This window comes from Columba livia, chromosome 5 (assembly GCF_036013475.1).
Source record: "Columba livia isolate bColLiv1 breed racing homer chromosome 5, bColLiv1.pat.W.v2, whole genome shotgun sequence".
Taxonomy (NCBI): domain Eukaryota; kingdom Metazoa; phylum Chordata; class Aves; order Columbiformes; family Columbidae; genus Columba; species Columba livia.
The window spans coordinates 32,070,065-32,093,958 of NC_088606.1; the positions used below are offsets into that span (position 1 = coordinate 32,070,065).

Sequence of the window (23,894 nt, forward strand, 5' to 3'; positions counted from 1 at the left end):
TTTTAAAAGACTTGGTATTTAGATAGTAGATAAAAATATTAATAGATCACATATCTTGACATTCCGAAGTTTGTATTTCTAAAAAAGGTAATTAAGAACTCATTGAAGGTCTGAACTCAGATGCTGGTCGCCTCTGCAACTACACGAGAAAGTAACTTCGTTTCCAGCTTTGCCTTTCAGAACTGTGACTTGTCTTTCCTGTTTTCTTTTCATAGCTGTGCATCTGTCCAGAAGTCCGTGGATGCTGAAGACATTGAACTCTATCGGCAACTTGATTCACACAAAAAAGGGTTCTATCTTTTGGAAAAGTGTTGTTAATATACAGAGAAAACTGAAGACCACTAAGGGCTGAACTTCTTTATATATAAGATGAGGAGGCAGTAAGGCATTTGTGGGAGACCGTTGCCTGCAACAAATGTAGATTGGCCTGTTTCCACGACACCCATGCAAAATTTATTAAAATTAATATGAGTCATTGAATGGATTTCAGCACATTTTTAAGAGACATCTAAAGGTGCAGCAATTCAACTGTGTGTAATGGACTAAAAAAACTGAGGCGGTAGTGAACAGCTGCCACTGTGTAACATCAGCCATTAGATTAAATGATGGGATCGAGATACACACACACACACACACACACACACACACACACACAGAGCAACCAACCAACTTAGATTTCCTTTAATAGAAATTGTGCTAACTGCAATTCACGTTGACAACCATACAAAAATGCAGTGTCAGAAATGAAACATTGTAAAATAAAGTACAGAAGTATTTTCCTATGTTAGGAATGTTTATTTTCTCACTAACCAGTTTACGGTTTTCAAGCATCGCATTCTTGGCGTTGCCACAGTGAATACACAGCAATGACAACAATGTGGCACAGAAACTGTGTAACTCACTAATATCCAAGGCAGAATTTGTTTCCAGTCTTACCCACTCAGTGTGGATTAACAGCCCTCTGTTACTACTTATTCGAAGTCTGCTGGTTTATCAGAACGTAACGCCTGTCATGCTCACTGTGGGCTTCGCCAGGCATCCCCACACCTGAGGAGCCCGAGGCTCTCTCCAGCAGCTTTAACGCTGCTTTCTCTACGAGCCATTTAGAAGAGCCAGACCCAACTCTCTGTGACACGGTGTATCTGTGTTCCTCAGCACATTCAGCGCTGCAAAACTCCTAAGAGAGCTCACAGGACGCTTGAGAAATTAACGTTGGAGGTTTGCCCGTCTAAACTCCTTTAACTCAAGCACTGGGCGCCTCCGCCCGCGGATCCACCCGCGGGGCCTCCCCCGGCCGCCGCCGCTCTGCGCGCACGCGGTGCGGTGCAGCGCTGCCCCCCCGCCAGTCCGGCTACGCAGCGGCCCCGCGGGCGCGGAAGCGGCACCCAGCTCGCGATCAGCAGCGTTTGGTGTTGCTTTGTTCCCTCCCCTCCAGCGATCCCAAACTCCCGTCCCAGCGCGCTTATTTCTTCCCGCCTCTCAAACCAGCTTCCTGCCCCCGCTGCCACCGCTTCTCCCCAGCCGCTCGCTCTCGCTCCCGCACCCACCGCGCCACAGCTTCGCGGGCGGCCCGGGACGGTAGCGGGGGGCGGCCCGCGGGCGGCCCTGATTGGTGCAGCCGGCACACGTGGTCCCGCCCTCACGCCTCGGCGCTGGCAGCGCGGCGGACGCCGCCGCGGGACACAGCACAGCGCGGCGCTCCGCGCACCGCTGCGGCGAGGAGGGGAGCCGGGCCGGCGGGAAGGTGAGTGCAGGGGCGGCAGCCCCCGTGCTGCGTGTCGCGGGCGGGGAGCTAATCTCACTGGCTCCCTCGGCGGTCGTGCCGCCGCTCCCGACCCGTTGGGGCTGCCGGCTGCCACGGCGCCCGCGGGAGGAGCTCTCTGGGGCAGCGGGTTAACGATTAACTCCACAGCGGCGTCCCTCGCTTCGAACCCAGCGTTGGGAGCGCCCTGTGCGCCCCGGAGGTGCCGGGCCGAGGCAGCCCGGTCTGTGCCCTCGAGGGGAGGCGGCTGCTCCCGGGCGGGGCGGAGGCGGCCGCTGCTGGAACCCGCGGAGCTCCGCTGCCGCGGAGTGCCGTCCGCCGGGCGGCTGGGTTGGGGCGAGCGGTGGGTCTGGCAGCGCAGCGCAGCCGTCCTTACCGGGGCGGCAGGGTGGGTCCCGGCCCTGCAGTCACCCCCGGCTGGAGGCTTTGCTCTGTCAGTGGCCCGAAAGCCCGTGCCCCACCGGGAGCCGCTGGTGCAGCCCGGCAGCGGTCGTTCCTCCTGGGAGGGTTCTCCGGGCAGCAAACGTTAAGCAGATTTATTGGTCTCCTTCCAACACAATGTTTTAGGGGTAACCTTGACAGTCTAGTGAAACGGCCGCCGCAGCCTTCCCTGCGTTTTGTTTGAACGAGCTTTGCTAATGGAAAAGTAAAACTTAGAACATCTGTCTTGTTTATCCTCTCGTGTTGCACTGGTGCTGCTGAAGCCCGAAGTTCAAGGAAATATTCACCATTATTTAGAGAAATGTATTACTCTTTTTTCATTTTATTTTGCCCTCTCAGGGGAGTTTATGTTTTAGGAGTTACATCACTTTGCAAATCCTTCTTTCGTTCTCTAAATACAAGCTGTCTTTTAGGAAGTGCTCAGCTTGGCTGTTTTCCTTTTGTGAGTCACAACGAGTGTTACAGCTTTTCCTTGCTTCAACGGGCTCTGCAGACCCATCACACCTCTCAAGAGTTTTAAGAGTTATTGCTTGTGTGATGGGAGTCAGCTTGCATCTCTTTGTGCTTAACGTTACCGAGGTGGGCAGGACCTTACCCGTTTCCACCCTGAAATACTGAAAGTTGGCAATATGGTATCTTGATTCTCTTTTGATTATGATATCTAATCAAAGCTGCAGTATCTAGCTGTAGAGGAGATCTCTGACCCGTTGTTTCTGTTATAAGAGAGGAATAAGCAACGGATAGGGAAGTTGTACTTTGCTGGTAACGCACTGAGTTAGTGAGTCATAAGTTTCTTTTCTACATTTGTCGTTTCCAAGGACCCTTTGATTCCTGAATTTTTCTGTAAGTGTAGTTAGCTATTTTAATGAGACCTTAAAAACTCCAAATGTGATGGGTTTTGATGTAACAAGCACAAAAGAAGTACTTGGGGTAGTTTGTTTGTGAATAATCATGATGGTGAGTTGGGAGTTTTTTCCACAGCCTCTGTGAAATAAAATTTTACAGTTTCTTGCCCCTAGGAAGGATGGTCCCCTGTGGGGTTGATGGTAGTTTGCTTGATAAATTGCTTGGAAAAGGTCTCTTTGAGTGAAATGTTTTAGGGCCTTTCTACCTGGGGCAATGCAGTTATGGGGTAGCCGTGCCACACTGATTTATTTTGTGCATACTCCTGACTTCAAGAATATGCCTCAAAAGTTGGAGGACACCTTTAAAGATGCACCAAGATAAATCAATGGAAAAAAAAATACTGTGACATTTTCAGAGAGGAAGGAAAGTGCAATTTTTGGGAGTTAGCCAATCACCATTTTGTGATAGCTTCCCCAGGTAAAGGAATTTTCAGGTCGAAGTAAGTCTGTGAAGAATTGTGCTGTGCAAAGTAAGGGATGGTTTACCCCTGCATATTTGCTGTGGGAACTGAGGTTATTTTCACTCACAGATGTTGATCTCTCATCTCCATTTCATTTATCTTCATATTTCTTAGTGTGCCTCTAGACATGGTCTGGATCTGAACATCTAAAGTCAGGGAAGTGTGACGATGGCACAGTAACGTGTACTCTAGAAAGCAGAAAGAGAAATATTTTATGTGTGTTGTTGGTGTTTTTTTTTCTTCCAGGTGTGTAATCATATCACCTCACTCTTGTGTGCATGTGCGATTTTTTTAGACAGGGAGACTAATGTAAAAATAAGCTATTTATAAAATCCCGAGAATGAAGGTGTTTTTGTGTTTTTGTTTGGTTTGTTTTGTTTTTTTTTCCTTATTAGTTGCATTTTTTTTTCATTGCACTACTTCAGGCTACTCATACTTGAAGTTTACTTCTTATTTAAGATGAATTAACAGATACTTCTGTTGTTTGTTCTGTTGGTGGAATGAGGCATACATTTTAGAGAACTTAAAAATACTTTTTTATTAGAAAAAATGCAGTTTTAAAAATTATATGGGATAGGATGACTTGTGTTTTATGAATAAAATTCTGTGAAATGCTGACTGTGGAAAATAGTAGCTGTTAGTCTGTTTTGAGGGGAGGTATGCTGTCCAAATAATAGTGCATTTGTCTGTTCTTTCTTTTTTGTTCCTTTGTAACTTAATGTTCCCTTCCAGTGTACAGCTGGTAAGTTAACATTGCCAAGGTTGTACAAAAGTGTCTTAATTACAGTTTTGGAAGCCTATGTTTGGATAACATGATGGTAAGACAAATTGATTCCTCTTGTTTTCAACCAAACAGGAATTCTATAGCTAATGTGTGTACAGAGACAAATCAGGCCCTTGAAGAGAACACTTGATTTGCTTAGTCCTTGATTGGCAGTCTGTAGTGACGTTGGGAATTTGAAAAATGAATGAATTAAAAAGTCTTGGCATTAATTTGTATTGTAGCCAGATATGCCAGTGGGTTCATTATATGCTTTGGACAAGACTGCAGCAGGCAGTGCTGTGTTAACTGTACAGAAGCGTGTTAAAATTTAGGCTTTTGGTTTGACTATTTCTTGTTGTTCTGAGTCAGGACACACAAACAGCAGTAAACCTAGGATCTTATCAGTCCTAATAAACATTATCTGATTGCTTCTTGTTGCTTCTTGTGTAGCATTCCTTGATTACACAAATCTTTAATTGGGAACAACTAAACCTTTCTTTTTTTTTTTTTTTTTTGTATCCCAGACAAATGTCTTAAACTTGAAGAGGAGAGCAAACTAGTCACAACAATTCAAAACAAGAAATATGTTACCAAGAGAAGGAACTGTTGCTTTTCCTGCCCAAATGATGCCATGGAACATTTATACTTTGATGTGAAGGGGCAACTCTGGTTTTAGGGGGCAGGGGGAAGGACATTGCATCTTACTGCTCTTTTTTTATTTTTTTTTCTTCCCTCTGAGTAACCTCATATCAAAGAAATGAATGATGCTTTCTCAGGGAGCAAATGCATTTCTGAGGCTATATATAGCAGAAATGAAGTCTTGAAATGTTCTCACTGGGTAATGGAGAGAAGAAAAGACACCAGGCCATTTTACAGAATCGTTGTATTTGTATACTTTCAAAACTGCCAGTGCCCTCCCTCTATCCCAGAAAATCTTTTTCTGGTAGTCCATTTGCTTTTTTGCAGTATGCATTTGTTGGAGGCCCAGCTGACTTTTGGCATGTGTTGCTCATTGTGACACTCTAGAGTTCATAGTTGAGCACTGAGGTTTTTTTTCCACGTGAAGTTTAAGCGGAGGTCTTCTGCACTTGAGTTCTCTAACACAGACAATGCTGTGAGGCTTTTTTGTTGTTAAGTATAAACTATACTAATTCCTTTGCAAAAGGGATTGTGTGACTGCAGGTTAGCTCAAGAATATTATGTGTACCTACTTTCCCTTTCATGGTTTTTCTTTGGCAGGTAGCGTTGTCAAAGATTCCCAGCTGTGGTGGAATGCTGCAGGCCTGGGAGCAGTTTGGACCATGATGTTCCTGTAGGGGTGGACTGTGTTATTTATGAGATGGGACTTATGTTGGATTTCTGATGCTTGAAAGATTTAGGTTTTTATACATGTGTGTGTTTAATGTTGTGAGCTTCTGGCTTTTATGTGTAGATCACAGTTAGTGGTAATGCAGCGTCAGTAGCTCCAAGGGAAAAAAATCTGGACATCTGATCTATAACATTTTCATTTTCTTAATAAAACAGGAGCATTATGAGCATTTAAGATTGCTCAGCTGTGCAGAATTCTTACCAATGGTTATGAACATGAGTTATTAAAAGTTTTACTGTCATGAGCGGATGTGGATTAAAGACCAGCACTGAAACTAAACTTCTTCTTTCTTGCCCTTTGAACTTGGTTCTATTCTCACAGTAGACGTGGAAGCAGTACCAGCTCAAGGGCCTTCTTCTCCACTGCCCCTTGACTATCTTGTGTGGCAAACTCCAGATGCTTTCCATTCATTAGCTTTTCTTAGAGATTGCATGTGATTTTTAGATCTCTAAAGTCTCCAAGTAGCATAAAACTTGGGTGGTGTAGTTACAGCCGGATTTATTAATAATAGGGGAAAACCTCAAATTAGATAGGAGGGATCTTGCAAAACAGGTTCCTGAGTAGATGCAGTTTGTCTTGTCTCTGTGTAAACCAGTTCAGTTAAACTCATATCAGTAATAAGTAATAAACTTGCTGGGAATTAGATTTCAATTGAAAAAAGTTAACTTACTCCTACTCCAGTTAAACTGAAGCAAAATAAACCTGTTTAAATAATGAATAAAATTGTACTGCTCTGGAAACAATTCCTTTTGCTTGAAGCATCACTGTAATGTAAGATCACTAGTGTAACTTTTATAAAATTTGGTACTTGACTGTAATTCATCTGCAAAAAGTACCTTATAAATACTTATAATTTCTTCTTCAGAACTGTACTCTGGCCAACAAGCTTGTTATATATGCACTTTGGTTTTGGGTCTCCATTGCACAGGCAATTCTGTGCTGTGCATGAAGGCTATTTTATAAAACACTGTCTTGTATCTTGCAATTGCTTGCTCACAGAACCAGAACTGTAATTCTCTACGTTCGCTTACAATTTTTTTCAGGACTGTTGAAGTGCAAAATTGGAAAGTGTTTCAGTTCCATTTCTACCTTTCCACTTACTGGTGTATTTTGGAGGAGGGGAAGAACAAACACTTGGCCATGTGCAATCCACACTTGGAAACTCCCACTTGGTAATCAATAGAAGTTCTAGGATGTTCACAAACTTCCTCTTGAATTGCTTGCTTTTCTGGGCTGTTCCTGAGCATATCAGCTTTCTTCATTTAAAGAGGCACAATGCTCAGGTCATGATTGTTAGTCATATATACAAAGAAATAATATGGTCGATTATTGACAGATTAGTATTACTCTGTTAGAATGAGTTCCTGTTAGATTGTTAGATCTTGATCTTTTTTTAAATTATTTTTTTAATTTATTTTTTTTTTTTAGCTTGTATGGCAGCTTCCTGACACCGTAATGAAGTGTCCAAATGTTCTGATTTGTCCAGAAGTTAATGCCTAGTACGTTATCATGTTTGTTACTTCTGGATAAACACTTCAGTTAGTTTTGTGGAGTGACAATTTGTTCATTGTAGATTAATAAACACCGCTACCCTCTGACAGCATACACTTTGCTATTCTGTAAGAGTGGGCCATTAGTCTTTTAGGCAGCACGTGGTCAGGGAGGGATTGCTGCTCAGAGATGTGCTTCACTTGTGCCTGGCAATGCCAAGTGACTTCTTACTGGCGTCCTGGTGGCCATCAGTTCCTTGCTGATGTGCAACTACAGCAGCTGGGCCATGTACCTGTGGCCTTTGCCACTTCCCTTCACTGAATGCAAGTTAGGAGAGGCAAGGAGACAAAAAAACATGTCTGGTGTCACTATGTATCTGTCCTCTGGGAAAGACCAGCAAAAGAGCTTAGATTCAGCTACCCTTAGTCTATTAAACACAGGTTTAGAGGTAGGTGTTGAAACTTAGAAGTCACAACTTAATTTCGTCATTTTAAAATCTATATCTCCACAAAAGTGATTGCATGAAGAAAGCAATCTGACTTAAAAGTACAAAAAAAAAGCCCAAACAAACAAAAAACATCACAGAACAGCTGAGGCTGGATGGGACCTTTGGAGTTACTTTTTTGCTGATGTATTGTACTTGTCTCTTTAGAAAAAACTATGTTAAGATTAGCTTTTTTTAGTTTGTTTGTTTTGGAAGATGTAGAAGGGAAATTGCTGCTTGTAAATTCAGATGTTCACCAGTTAAGGCAGAATATGAAACTTAGGAGACTTTGTTTTGTTCTTTTCCATTTGTTTTGTTTTAAGCAGACATGTGAGTGAGGTCAGGGAGGCATTCACAGGTGGAATGGAGTTCTTGGTTTCTAGACCTGAGATTTTCCTAATTTATATTTTTTTCTGAGCCATCTTAATTGGGACCTTTCAGTCTTCCATAGGCATGTTTGGGAAATGTTGATGTTACTCTTCTCCTGTTTACCTGTGGCTTCTGACCTTAGTGCTTTGCTCTCCTGTTGGCAGGTTGCATTAACAATCCATAGTGTATTAGAAATGGTAGAAGGATGATTCAGTTTCTAGGCAGCGGGAATGGAATTCTTAGTTACTAGATCTGAAAAAATGTAAAATTTTGCCTAAACTATTTATTTTTGTCTTTATCAGTACAGAAGTTCAATTTCAGTATAAACACGCTTTCACTACATTATTTGGGAAAGGATTATTCTTGACTGGTTTTAATAAAATGCCAACTTAAAAAAATTGATGTGTCAATTGTTCATTTAATTTTTCAAAACATGAGTTTTACTGTAGCCTGTATGCATTTGCAGCTGTTCAGAAGTCACTGTGTAGAAGAGCAAGGAATGATTCACCAGTGCATGAAGTGCTGGATACTTCCCACATCACTGGTAGTATACTACGATTGGTATTTGAAAAATGCAGCCAAGACTGCATATTTACATTTTTTTAAAACAATTTTTCTGCATGACAAACTATGTAGTTTGACTACGTTATGTTGGCAGACTGACGTTGCTTTAAGGTAGGGTATTTGAATCACTTTCAGTTTACCAGGGCCTGAAATCTGCATAGCAAAATTAATGAAAAGTGTGTTTTTTGAAGATTCTGACTTAATGGAAATTAAAGGAAAGGTTGTAGTTGACTTCACTGGGACTTGAACAGAGAAGGTAAACATGCTTTGTCCTATGGAATTGCTTTGCTTTTCTATCTCCTATGTATTTGGGTAGGTATCAGACATTCCTTTAATGTTTAACTATGGGACCAGGTGACAAATGTTTCTCAGGTGCTAAGACTATGGTTAGGGTATAAAATCTCTTGTTGAAATACCCAGATCTAAGATTAAGGATTTTTCTTATGGTGACTGGTTGTATTTTACAAAACTGTTAATTAACCTTCAGTTAGATACAATTTGTGGTTCAGTCAGTGCTTAAATCTAGAGTCTCTTATGTCAGGTCTTGCCTTGGCTCCAGTGAGGTGACACTGTCTGCTTCAGGCACCTGATCATCCCCTGACCTCAGGTGTCAGCATTTCCTGTCTAGGCAGTGGAAGGAGTTGGAAGCCTCGAGGGCGTGAACCAGAGCATTGTGGTGTTTCATGAAATAGTAATGGCATTACTTCAGTGAGCAGTATTAGAAAGCATAAATGCAAATAGCTTTTAAATGACTTGGGAATAAGGCAATACTGTTTTGTGACTAGATGGTGTTAGGTGATGCTAGCTCTGTCTGTTGGGTTGTATCGCATTTACACATCTTATCACGTCACCATCCCTGCATGACCCAATTTACCAAGGTAATAATGAGCTGTGGAGGGTTCCTGTCGCCAGCCCAGGGGATCAGTTGCATGGGGGTGTCTCTTGAGAAAGCTTTTTGAAGGTAACAGAACTCGGTGATCTGTGAAGTTTCTCAGGATGAAGTTGGGACCTGTGTTTTTAATACCTTGATGGGATCGCAAATACGATATTTAACATCTTAAGAGTAAAACCTGTGTGCCCAATATGATCTTTTCACTTAAAGCACTTATCTGACAGTAGATTAATATGCCAGCCCGTAAAGGAATAAGAAATTGAAATGCCTATGCCTTGGTTAAGGAATCTAGTAGATGTGAGCTATGTATTGGGCAACTTCAGATCCTTAGAAGAATTACAGAAAAGATGTGTAGTTTCAAGTTCTGTTCAATTGCTAGACAATGTTTCAATTTAGGGGACAAGAAGTATGCAGTTAAAATACTTTAGACTCTGGTAGCTTTTTTTTAATATAAGAATTGTGCATCTTAACCACATATTGGAGTCAGTAATGTCATGTAAAATAAAGCTGCCTTTTTTTTTGTGGAGGTTATTCTTGCGAAAGAGACAGTGATGTTTTGGAGTGAGAGAATAAGTGCTTATTATGGGCCTTGTAAACTCCTTTTTCATGGTTCCAGATGTTTGTGGGTCCAATCCTACTTCTAGTTACTTATGTATAAATCTTACGATTAATTCTTTTTATAGAAATAAGTAGTTATGCATGAGAGTTTGCAGGTCCAGTCTGAGGTAAGGCTTGATCCTGTTGTGCTCAGAGTGCAGTAACAGTGCTGCCGCATCTCTATTAGAGAAGTGATAACATGTTTGGAACTCTGCTTCCTCTTCCCTGTCACTAGTTTATTAGGGAGCTGACTGACCTTTCTGGTTATTTGGGTAAATAGAACTCAGAAATTTCCAGTGGTATCAGACACTTGTTTATTTCATGGCGTCCCCTATAGAAGCTTGTGAAGCAGCGTATAGTCACGATGCTTGTTTCAAATGGTAATATCTGCTGTCTTCAAACTATTTATCTGAAACCTTGGAGTAGCTTTAAATATTGACTGGTTTGTGTGTGTGAAAGTAGTCTTGTTATTAATTCAAAAGCTAACTGTATACGGTTTGGAATTTGTTCTTCATATTCCATTTGGCTACTGGGAAAATGAAGGAATTGGTTGTCTTTGCTGGTACCCCAGGTGTGGTGGTGGGTGCTTGGTGAGGCTTCCTTCCCGCCCTCTCTTGGGCAGCGATGGGGCTGAGGAACACAGACCTCTAGCCCTGCGGCACTGACCTGCCGTTCAGCAGCACCCAGCACCTGGGGTCCCACAAGTGCTGACCAGGTGCTGAGCTCTCCCACACACTCATGAGCTGGGTGGGCTGAACCATCATTTGCTGCTGAAGTAAGTGACCTTAAGTGAGTTGCTTACAGTCATATTATAATTTAGTGGTAAAACTGTGATAATAATGCATCTTTCTGTTTCCATTTTTATAGATGGCCAGTGTATCAGACTTTATCATTAAGCAGTTAGTTCAGTAAAAGACTTGAAATCAACTCAGTGTGCATTTCAAGTCCCTTGGTATTTGAATTTGTGGATTTATGCCATTGAGAATCTTGCCCAGTTGGTAACACAAACTTCTCCTTTCTAGTTCATAAAAAAACAGTTACTTAGGTTTCTAGAGTGTAATAGTGCATATTTGTCAATGACTATTTTATTTTCTACCTCTTTGTGCGTCTGTTGCGTCTTGCTCAGTAATCTGACATAGTTTGTGCATGTACCCTGTTTCTGCACCAGAAGGAAATGAAATTTCACAGGTGGAGCAATAGAAGCCACCCATGTGAAGGTGTCTGGGTGGACAGGTTTGGTAGCCAGAGTTAAATGAGTGCATTGGCTCACTTCCTGCTAGTGTCAAAGCTGTAAATCCAGGGTTACTTTTCTGTATGTTCCTTACACTATATGGATTTAATTTGTGTTCTTACAACATAGGCTTATCTGAACTTCAAGACCTGCTCAGCTTTGATGTGAGTGCTCATATTCATTTTTGCCTTTATTGTTTCAATGTTTCCCAGTCCCCCCCAACACCCTCCACAAAGATGGTATGACATAGAGGTGACAATTTACGTCTGTTATGGCTTTGAAAGGGAACCTTCTTCTGAAAGGTGGGAAATATGTAATTTTGCTGGCAGTAGCGAAAATCCTATTAATTTTGTTCAGTGAGCTACCCTGGGCGAGGGTTGGTGGGGGGGGCGGGTACAGGTAGCAGGGATTGGAAAAGCAGAACCCAAAGTACGATATAATGTGTAATAATAACCTGTTCTGAATAAACTCTTCTGGAAATGGAAAAGAGAGATTATGAGACTTGCAGAAAGTGCAGCAGTCCCCCTGTAAACATGTCTGAGATGGGAGGAGATGAGACCTCAGTGCCACTGAAACAAGGCAGGTGCACCAAGTAGCCTTCTTCACACTGAGGTGTGGAAGCTGTTGGAGATGTTCCTCTGATTAATGAACCAGTAGCACTGGTTCTGTTCTCCTCAGACAAGGATTATGCCCATGACCTGGTCTCAGCTGTGTGTTACTCTGTCTGATCTTACTCTTTATTTTTTTTTCTGCATTTATAATTTTGCCAATTCTTTCAGCATTTCTCATGTTTTTTTTGTCGTTCTTTGTATGTGTTTTTAATCATTAGGCTGCTCTGTTTCAAACTGTATTTAGCAGTCTCTTGGGATGACTTAAGGGACTTAGGTGCGTATTTCACTGTCATACCTCACCTTAAACGTGAACTTCTGCATCTTTGGACAAAAAAAAATTGACTAGAGACTGCTTTACTTCATTGACAGGTTAATTCTCCCCTTTCCTCATAAATAATCAGATTTTTTCAGGTTATCTTGAAAACTAGGTATGTTTTGGGGAGAGTAAAATGACATTTCCTTTCTAACTCCCTTTTCTCTCTACTTGTCATTTTTTTCCTTCCCTTTCACAAAGTTTGTTCTTGTGAGGGTTGCATACTTTAAACAAAACAATGAAGTTACTGCTGATAAAGGATGGAAAGTGAGCGTTCTGCAAATGCCACTATGATATGTTCTGGGTCTTTCCAGTTAGGTTGTTACTCTATGTGACAGGAGGATGTGAAATATTTCACGCATGTTGTGTAAATAGTAGCTGTCAGGAATAAACGCTTTTAAATTAGCAGAACTGGACACTTTGTTCCAGAAAATCCTACAATGAAACGCTGTAAAAAGTGTGGATAGAGGAGCTGAATGGAGGGAGGGCCCTGGAATTATATTAGGCAGGTAACCATTTGGTTGCTCCTTATGCTATAGTGGAGTAAAAAAAAAGCAATGCTGTGCCAGCACTGAGGGGTCACTTAAAATAAGTAAAAGACAGATTTGAGGTGGTGTGTAGTTGTTGCCTCAGAGTAGGGTGATGGCAAGTCTAATATATGTTTTAATACTGTGGAGAGTATTCTGTACATAATTAAGCTTAAAATTGGAGCAGTGTACGTTCAAAGACAAGAGAAATAGATGTCTTAGTTATCTTTTAGTCTTTCATTGAAAGGTGTAATTGATTTCAGTGTAGGATTGTCTGTATAACAAGATGATACAGTATGTTAAAGGGTTGCTTTCTCTTCTAGTTGGTGTTTTTCCTTGTTCTAAAAAGTTTGAGCACTTCACATACCTCTCGTAATTCTGAATTTTCTATTGTGCTTCTTTAAAATTATTAAGGGTTAACTTTAGAATATGTAATTTGTTAGTTAGATATTTGAGACCTCTGCTTTTTAAGAGGTGAACTTATGTCTTTGCATGTCCATAATGTGCTGCTTTTTTGTTTGTTTGATGATTGATATTAAGTTGAGATGTGGGACCTCAGTCAAATTTGAGTTGTTTTAACTTCAGATATCTGTAAAAATCCAGTCTTATATAGAGTATGGAGCTCAATAAAACCAATGATCTGTTTGCAAAGCTTCATTTTAATACCACCAGCACACAGAAGACCTTAGAGTGGAAGTGATCTGAGCACTATTACGTTTGGATTGACAATTTAGAACCTGGTAGATGATTTATTGATCAGTCTGCTATGTTGATAGAATAAATACTAATTCTTCTGTCTTTGGACTGAATGGACAGCTGAGGCAAAAAGCAGTTCTTGGAAGATTTTTGGAAGGTTTATTAACAGTAGATCCTTGCTTGATACCAGGTGGAAATCTTTTAATTCTGTTTTTGTTTTTTTATTAAATTTTTCCTTCCTACAGTAAGTAAATAGTCTCAGGTATATAAAAGATGCTAGAATTGTGAAGCTGAGTGAGCAACTGAAAATCATGAGTTGCGAAGAATTCAAAATATACATCTGACTATTAGAGCTATACCCCCACTTTTCTAATATCAACGTTACTTGAAAAACATCTCCCACTTTTTCACTGGCTGTGCAGGTGGACATACAAAAGATTGGTCTTGGAAGGAAGAATGAAACATCACTAGGCATGGTAGCTAAAAGCACAGAACGCACTTAACTCTGTCCTTCTCAATCTCAAAAATCTCTTGTGCATTTAGAAGCGGCTCTCATATGATTTATCTTTTGACAAACTGGTATTATTATAAAAATGAAAGCCTTTTAAAAAGTTGTGAGAACAATATTTGTACCATGCTGTGTGTCTGCACTCATTGCTCTTGCATTATAGATGCTGATTTTTCCAGAGTTGTCCATCCTTGCAAACTTCCTGTAGGAAATCTTGAAGAGAGCAGAAGGCCTCAAATAGTAATAGATCCTGTAGCCCTTAAGACATGTATACTCTGCAAATGAAATGCTTGTTTTGGGGTTTTTTTTGTTTGTTTGTGACAGACAAATGGAGGGTGGGTTTTTTTTGTTTTTTAAAGAAAAAATCCTAGTAATTCCACCCCACCCACCTCCAGAGTGGTTTTGGAGATTAACTTTGAAAGTTTAGTTGACTCTGGTTTTCATTCTTTGAAACCTTTCTAATATACAAACAGGAATAATAAAGATTTTTAAGTATTGCAGCCCTGATAGAATCCCACTTTTTCAAAGCATTTGGCGCTGTTGGAATTTTAATGAAAATATCTGAACTTGTGGAAAGCTAAGTTCAGGTATCATAGCAGAGAATGACCAGAAGAAAGCATACATAGTTATGTCATGTATCCAGTGTGTCATTAGACCCTTTTAATGGTGGTGTTTAGTGGTTCTCTTTTTTTTTTTAAAACTTTTCTGCCTATCTGTATGTGTTGAGATTCATCAGTGACATAATTGTGCCTTTTGTGCTGGGTATAGTCAGTTTATACTTTGGCTCAGCATCACTCCTCAAATACATACTGTGTATCTGCATTGCACATAAAGACTATTTGTAGCACCAAACAAAAAAAAAAGCAAACAAACAAACAAAATTAAACATTTGCCAAGTCTTGAATTCGGACCTTGAAGTTTCTGGTGTGTGTTTTGTGTGGTGTGTTTTGTGATTTTGTTGTTGTTTTTTGTTTGTTTTTGTCTTTTGTTTTTGTGTTGTTTGTTTGTTGCTATGTCTTGGGAATCAGTTGTGAAACTGCAGTGAGGAATGTGGGTCCTGCTTTGACCTGAAGTGTTGATGAAGATGGAAGAATTCTGTAAACCAGGAAGTCTGTTTTAATGACTAAAACTTGCCATATTCAAATCTCAGAAAGTTAGCATTGTGATGATTAACATAACTGATCCTTGCCAGAGCAGGGATGAAAATTATTTGCAAAGCAAATATGTGCAAAATTGAATGAGTCTTCTTTATTATTGGCTTTGTGGGGTATGGATAATTTTTCATTTGGTTGGATTTCTTTCGTTTTTTGTTTATATTGTGTTTAATGTATTGTATTAGTGATACTATCTAGGATAAAATGCATGGCTGAGTCCTCCTTGCATACTGGGAGAGCTACTGGAAGAGTGGTTAAATATAAAGAATTATCTGTGAGGCTTTAACTACCTGTCCAGAAGATCTCTCTCAGGGATTTCTCTAGTTGTTGAACTTAATGAGCACAGAACATCATTAACTTTAAAGATACCATATACAGGATCCTGGCTTTCCATTCAATGCATCACATTTATGGGTCTTCTTCCTCTTGAAGGAAGAAACTTCTATTTTCTTGTAAATCTGCCCCTGTTACACACTTGTCTTCACATGAAAATTAATCAGAACGCCTTTCCTTCTCTTCTTTCCTCCTTCTCAATTTTCCTTCTCGTAATTCTTATCCTGGTGTCATGTACTTGGATTGCCTTTTATCTCCTGCTCCCTCCACCAATCTTCACTTGGGTACGAGTGGTTGAAAAGATGGTCGTTGCAGCAGGATGCCTACTCTGTTTACAGCATGATTAGTTTGAAAAATTAATATTAAAAGCAGAAGACTTTAAGGAAAGAAAAAAGTGTTAAGCTATCAGCAAAAATTTACAAAACTTTGATGTTTAACAAGGTGTAGAATGCCATGCATATTGCAGTGAAGAGTACTGATCACAAAAGAATATTAATAACAGTAATCTGAATGAGATTTAACAATTCTAGGACAAGCTTCTAGTTGATGAAAAGCTGTTTAAAAGTACTTCCCTTTTGACTTCAACATATACTCTCACAGCTGTGCCTTTACCACTGTATCATAACAAGGCTCAAAACCCCTGAGTTAAGCCATTTTTCTTTCCTTTCAGAAATGAACAGAGGAGAGAATTGTGTTTCTGGTGAAGTCTAGAGATGCGTACGAGGAAATACTAGATCTGAATTGTTCTTATGGCAGTGGTGAAAAGGCATCAGAGAAATAAATAATTCTATTGTGTAGCAGCAAAGACAACAAAAGGACAGTAAACGTTTGGGTTTGATCTGGAATCTGATTTATGTAGTTTATTTAACAAGGTTGTCTGCTTTTAGAGCAGGAGAGCAGGAACTTGTGGCAATTATAAGATGAGTAGCAACTTTAAGTTTCCATGTGTGCTTTTCTCAGGTGTTTGTACCTTGGGCTTACTGGGTGTCAAATACCTTGAAGTGGTTTACGTATTTGCAAAAGCTTGAAGGAATGCGGCATACATACTCAGCAAACTCTTCTTCTTTATTTTAGGCAATCTTACAGGTATCAGGGTAATCTTATAAGGCACCTAATATGCTGGTACACAGGAAGCACATCTCAGTGTGAACACAGCTGTATGAGCTGGCTGCTTGACTGCGAAATAAGATCCCAAGAATGTTGAGTCCTCCTACAAAGGCAGAGAAATCCTGGTGGTGTTTGAAGGACCTAATTCTTTCTGCATGTGAAACATAGCTGGTCTTGTATTTGTAGTGGAAGGGAGGAGAGAATTGAGCAGCCTTCCTGTGAGAGCTTCAGAGTCCATGCTGACTGGTTTTGAGAGTGTTGCGTGAAAAAATCCTGCAATCTGCTGGCAGACTAATGGTATAGCCAGGGAATAGGGCTGAAGTCTACTCATAATCTGAGCGTTGACAAATATGAGAATGAAAACCAAATTACATGGGTTTGGAGGGAAGGTGACATTTGTCTGAGTTCATCATCACTGAGGACAGCAGTAGCAGCCAGAATAGCCTGTTGATTTCAAGTATACTGTGGTGTTGATTTAAAAGCCCCTGAAGAGGTAGAACCACGTAAGTTTGTGAAACTCGGGTAACTTGAAGAGGTTGCAGGTGTTGTTTCACATGAGTTCTCTATTCTCTGTCTCACCTACATCCCTTCTGTTCATGTTTTGAAGTTAACCTGGATTGCGCCACCAACTTCAGTTGTGTGTGATTGCAGTGTTATAGATTTTTCCCCCTGTCCCCTCTCCTTAAATAAAGGTAATTACTGGTCTTATTGCAAGTGTGTTGCTGAGTAATAGCAATGAGGGCGTTTATCAAAACTGTAAAACTGCCCTAGATTGCTCTTATCAAACACTGATTTTCAAACAAAATGGATTTATGGTTCTTCTCTTACAAAGTATTAAAAAATGCAGTCTACTAATATATTTTAATTGGAAGAAATAGGCTTAAGGATCTGGTTAGTTTAAGAAGTTTTTTGCAACTGAAGTTATATAAAACGTGACAGTTGGTCACTTCTCTGTTACCTTTTCTCCTTCAGGGAGCACACCCAAAAAGCCAATAAATGCAGACATGTGTGGATCAGACCGGGTAATGTTCCAAAGGGGTGGCATTCAGATCCAATGCTTTGCTCCTGTTTCCTTTTCTTCTGTATGATCTGTGTAGTGCCGTCCCTCTCTCCCCACTTCAGTTATGTACTGAAGATCCAGAAATGGGGGAATTTGATCTCCTGTGTCCGCTAAGATCTTTATTTCTTCTTTTCTGTGTGTTGTGGTTGTAAAATGCAATTTGGGCATTTTAGTTGCTCAAAGTGTTCCTTAAAAGTATATCCAAACAGTACACACAGGGTAGGGGTTACAGCTCAGCTGAGTCAGAGTAGAGGTGTTGAACAGAATGCAGTACTGTGGTGGAAAAAACAGTATTTTCCTTTGTGTCTGAATTGTTATAATAATGTTAAAAGATAAAGAGTGTTGCTGCTGATTTAGCATGGCAACAAACTTTTTTCTTAAACTGCGTAATAAAAAGAAACATTGCAGTAACTTCTAAGAGACAGTCATATTTCTAGTGTTTGCCAGGAACTATATTGATAAAGTTAGTTGCATGATTTTTTTTTTCTTCTTTCAGAGGTGGAGATGGTGGTTTCTCTTATACAAGATGATTTTTTGAGATCTTAATATGTGCAACACTGAGATTGCCAGGAAATGGATCTCTAGAAATGCAGTCTCTTAAGGCAACCAAATGCTTCCTTGCAAGCATTTTTTTTTTAAATCTACAAGTCAGTAGGCATCAATCCTGTTTAGTGATTTGAGTTTGTGATTGTTTACATTTTAAAATAAGAGCATTGATGTCATACTGAAGCTTGCATAATGCCAGTGCTGGTTACTTTATGCAGATTATGAGCTACTCTAAATTCTAGACTTTATTAGTAGGTACTTTACAGGAAGGTTTCTTTTTTCTGCATTATTTTTCATATCCTGGTTTCATAGTAACTGAAAAGGTCCATTTGCCTGTCATTTTCCACCAGTGGCCACAGCGATTTCCTAGATATTTCCAATTTTAGCAAGATGAGCTTTTGAAGATAATGAAAGAAAGGCCATTTTGAAACAGAGCAGGTGGGTAAGGGGAAATCTTCCCCTTCCCCATATCCATAATGTCACTATGACCAAGTGAGAACAGCTTGGAAATCTGGCCTTTGCATATGGGTTTTCTTTTTTCCTTTTTTTTTTTCCTTGTTGGTTTAACAGCATGGGTATACAGGAGACAAACCACGTTAACTCATATTAATTCCTCTGGCATCATATGTGGAAATGCTGTCTCAGAATAAAAAGGTACTAAGTTTGAATGGAAACTTTCAAAGCTAGTGCTTTATTTCAGTATTTTTTTTTTCAGGGGGCATGGTATGGGGGTGGATTTTGGAGCACTTTATATTATTAAACCACTTATTAGCGTAAAATGTTACTGTCCATCTATGAAGTTCATAATATCTTTTGCTTCTTTGGCTTAAAGGAAGAGGTGTGTTCTCTGCTCACAGATGACCTTTTAGTTTTGTGTGATTGTGCTAGAAGGTGGTAACCAGCACCTTAGTTTTTCCTACAATTTAAGGATGCTTTATATTGAATATCCTTTGCTGTTCTTCAAGGTAACTAATTTACATATCCAGTAAGTTAGATGGAATACTACATGGCTGTTTCTCTTTTGGCAGTGCTTAGTAAGCACATTTCATCATTTCACAAATTTTGCTCAGTCTAAGTCTCGTTTTGGAAAAGGAACACTGTCTGTTTCTGTCTGGAACATGCTGCAGGGCAGAAACTTAGTAACTGAAGGAATGCACATAATTTGTGTTTGAAGAAATTAATAACGATAAAGAATTGGAATTTTAGTTTTTTCATTTGACTATAACTGTCACTGGAGAGTGACTGGATTCATTTAATGCTTCACATAACCTCTTTTTATGATAATGCTCTAACCATGTCTCTGGTCTCCTTCTCCTTTTCGATGCTTGATGGCTTTCATTGTGGATTTTTAGTTAAGTGAAAATGACAATTTCAGTATAAATGACAGTTCTCAAATCCACTTTTAAGTAGACACTGAGAGATTTTGTCCAATTGCTTGTGGATTGCGTTAATCCCCTTGTACTGCTTTTAATGGATTTGTGGTATCTCTTGAGCAGCCGGAAAGGAGCCTGTCTTACAACACTTGTCAGCATCGCCGTTTATAGTTTGCACAGCATACCATCCACTGCTTGCTGCTAAATTGCTGAGCTATTCTAGCAGGGGTGCACGTGACCTGTGAGTCTGTTGCATACCTTTATCCTATGCATAAGCACTGCAGTTACCTCATGCCTGCGTGTCACAAGCGTGGGCATGAACCCGGGTGCGTGGTGCAGAAAGCTCATATAATGGAGGAATGCTTGGCAGAATTATGTAATTAGGTGTGGTGCAAACATGACGTGTATCTGTCAAACATGAGCTGCATGTTCTGAAACTGGTACAAATAAATGGCTGACTTTTGGACAGACAGATGTCCAGTGTTCTGATCTGTCAAATGCTAGATGACAGGTTTATCAGGTACTAAATAGAAAGCTCTTAAATTTTACTCTGTTTAAAATTTGGGTTTGGAAGATTGAGATCTGTGTTTCTTTGAATGCTGTTCACACTATTTTTTTTTTTACATCAACACAAGGACAATAGTTTCTGGTTTTACACACTTGGATTGCTATTTTATTACTATTTTTTTGAGATACCTATGCATTTTGGCAGTGTTTGAGTTTGAACTATTATGCACAAGCAGCTGAGGCTTGAGTGGCATAGATGACATGAGTAGGAAGCAGAATTAAAGGGAATTACGCCAAGGAATAGCTTGTTTCCTTTGTGTGTGTGTTTTGGTTTGTGGGTTTTTTTATATATATATCTAATATAAATGAAATGATGGGTTTCCTTTCATTTAGACAGACTTAGGAATGGCTTTTCCAGATTTCATCTCTTTGGGGAAAACAAACCACCTCTAGGAGGATGTTACCTTGGGGTGGCATTATAAACTGCTTAGAGAAATACCAGTTGTGTGTGCTGAAGCTGTCCCTGGGAGGGACTGGATCTTTTAAAATGCCTTCCAGATCTATTTTCTGACTTTCAGTGTGAATTAAACTTCTTTAATTATCAACACTTCCCAACTCTCTAGTCCTACCCCTAGAAAGCAGTTGTTGTGTTGGTTTTGGTGTTCTGCTGTCAGTAGTTCTTAACTGGTGGTTTGCTTGGCAATGGTTTATTTATGTTGCAGATCTCAAAACGTTGCTTCCTTACGCAACACAGAAAACTGAGAAGAATCAGTTTATCAGTAAGTGGGTCTAACAGTGCTTGTTTACAGTGGGCAGTTATGCTCTTAATTTCATACATCCAATGACCAAATTGGAGAAAAATACCTGTGAGAAATAATGAAACATTTGAAATTTGCCAAGATTTATTATGAAATATGACCTCAAGATTTCTCACGGAGAAGCTGCTGTCTCTCATATATAGCCAGCATTTTGAGAGGTAGTGTTAAACCCTTAAGGTTTGTAGCCAATGTATTATCGACAGTTACATGTACTAGTGATCTGTGAAACGGTTTTAACTCTTTCTGAAAAACTGCATAAATTGAACAAAAATCTGATTTAAAATGTTAATTTCACTGTTTCACTTCCACAGTATCAATGCTGGATGTTTGAACTTTTTTTTTTTTTCTTTCTGTTAAGGCATGACTATAGGTTCAAGAATTTATTTATTTTTTAATTTCTTCAAGTTTATGGACTAGAGTGTCCCTAACATTTGGAAGACTACCTGTTGCTGACCCATATGGAAGGGGAACTATATTGAACCATGGGACAAGACCATTTTGTGTATAATTCTCCTTTCTGGCCTTCTCTGTTTATCTTGTCACTACAATGGGATTATGCCCCCAAAATGTTGATAAATATTGGTACAGACTAGTTGCAGTCTGAGCAGTTACTTCTATTATGCATGAACTATTGTTTGATTAGGAAGGAGTTTTTATTGACACTAGTACAATGTGTTGGGCTCTCTATTTATTGTACTATTGTTGAACTGATTGTCTCGTCATCTTGACTTAGAGTGGGAAAACTAGCAAGGCTTGGCAGGTCATTTGCCTCCTGTCTAATTTAGATTTCTCGCCAGTGTCACTGAACGAATTTTTTAATGTGCTCTTATTAGACTAGAATTGCTTGTATAGTGGTGTTTTTTTTTTCCCCAATAAATCTCAGCTCAGAGTTTGACAGGAGGACTAAGTATGTTCTTGTGATGCCGGTGAGTGTTTTGAAGAATGTCATTAGTCACGTTGGCTCTGTGTGCTAAGGCTTGCCTACAGGAGACATGGTGACTAAGGGAGATGGTGTAGCCTTTCTAGGTCAAAGTAAAATCAGGCTGCTGCTGTCATTCTGCAGCAGTTTTGCAGCACTCCCTCTGAAGATCTCCAACTGCAGTTCTGAAGTCCTTGCTGCCCTTGCTAACCACAAATAAGTACTAAGTTTTTCATTCAGTGGTATAGCTTTCAGATGCACGCTGTCTTCCTTCCTGCTGCTGTGCTGGGCAGTCTCTGGCATAATTACCTTTTATTTGAAAAGGAAAAATAGCTCAGGCTGGCTATTGCTGCTGAATCAGAGATATTGCTGTGTGCAAGCAGTGGTTAGGTGTTTTTGTTGTCTTCTTTCTTCTTTGCTCTCATGGGTTGGCTGTGCTTTACTGGTAGCTTCCATGGTAGTCTCATCATCTGTAGTCCATTACTTAAAACCTTCTGGAAGCAAGTAAAAATCAATTTTGTTTGCTTGATTCCTTTGTTTTTCCTTTCCTTGTCACAATGAGACTTGGAATAACTGTGATAGCAAAAGGCTTAAGTCAGTGTGGGGTTTGGATCCTACTTGTTGCTTAGTACTCAGGCTGTTGTTGATGTGCTGATGGTTTAGATTTGCTCTTCTGTTTCTCACATTAGTTAAAGCTGTCCAGCTGGGGCCCCAGCCCTGGCCTGGAGCATTGGGCACCTCTCTAGGGATGAGGACAAGCTGAGGCCAGGCCAGGACATCAGCCCACCAGGAGGTTGGGGGTAGGATCAGGCCCATTGAGGAGATCTGTGGTCAGACAGGGCTGTAGGGATGGGCTGGGGCTGGGTTGGGACATGGGCCTGCTGGTGGGTCCAGCTTGGAAGCTGGTGACCAGCCCTGCTGTAGAGTCACTGGGGCAGGTACTGACAGCGCCGTGGCTGACGTGGGGTCCTGGGCTGTGGGCAGGGTTGGGAGGAGTCCCGAGAGAACTAGGCAAGACCGATAAGGCCTATACAAGATTTTAGTTATGAAATTAAAATACTAAATAGAACAGTTTAAAATGCTTACTTAAATATGAGTGGGTGTGTAGTTTGTTTGGTTTTTTGTTGTTTTTTTCAAGAAAAGAATAAAATGTAGCAGCAGCACTGGTAGTTGTCACATGCAGAAGGCTGGACTTGAAGATATTTTCTAGCACAGAAAGATCATGAATATATTGGCAATCTTTTTTGACACCATAAAACATAGCTTTTTAAAATTTGACTAGCTATTTACTTGACATGCTTATTGTAAATTTATTTTCTATAACAATAACAGGTGCTGTACAATTGTAATATTTCTACTCATGTAGCCCTGCTGAGACTTTCACTGTACAATTTTCTTTTTTTGGTCAGATTGTTATGGAAATAACAGCTTGTCATCGCTTGTTTGCAGATATCTTCTTGTAGAATTGTAGTCTACATTAAACCTTGGCTAAGAAAAGAGGATTACTTCCTCTATTCTCTGTCTTTTCTTTTTCCTTTGTGCTAAATAAAAATTACTATGTGAAGAATTTTTTTCATGTAATTGTGCCAAAGATCATCTGGTTTGTGGCAACAACAAAAAGTCTTAGAGTTTCTTCCACGCTAATTTTGCTTTGTGTCATAGTAAGATCTGTTTTTTGCTCTTAGCACTACTAATTTCCTTTCTTTATGTAGAGCTATATATTTGTGTGCTATCTAAAGCAAATGGTTTTGTGAGTATTTTCTCTGGTGTACCACAACCGTTTAGGAGAAACATTACTTAAAGTAGAAGGTAGACAAAAAGTGGGATAATTCTAATATTGCTTTTCATAACTCTGAAACTAGATTAATCTCAAATTTATTGAGAAGAATGCAGTGAGAATGTAACAAAATCACTTTTCCAAATGCAGTAGTTCTCTGGCTATCAGGCGTTGACCAGCTAATGGCCGTGTTGGTGTACTGACCACAGACATATAACTGATCTCTAGCTGTTATGTTCTGTACGTTTGTACCCTTGACAGATAGATGACAATACTTTTGACAGACCTGAATTTAACAGTTGCATGTTGATTGCTT

General features: G+C 40.0%; 1 protein-coding gene across 5 annotated transcripts in view; it reads left to right on the forward strand.

Moving 5' to 3' along the window:
• Positions 1 to 1,604: 1,604 nt before the first annotated feature.
• The window catches only part of STXBP6 (syntaxin binding protein 6), a 133,103-nt gene continuing 110,813 nt past the window's right edge, over positions 1,605 to 23,894 (forward strand). For 2 of the 5 annotated variants that reach the window (XM_065064168.1, XM_065064169.1), the window contains exon 1: positions 1,605 to 1,744. The gene's annotated coding sequence lies outside the window, so the exon portion shown is untranslated. The remainder of the gene's footprint in view (positions 1,745 to 23,894) is intronic. The other 3 variants (XM_065064170.1, XM_065064171.1, XM_065064172.1) reach the window with 3 other exon arrangements.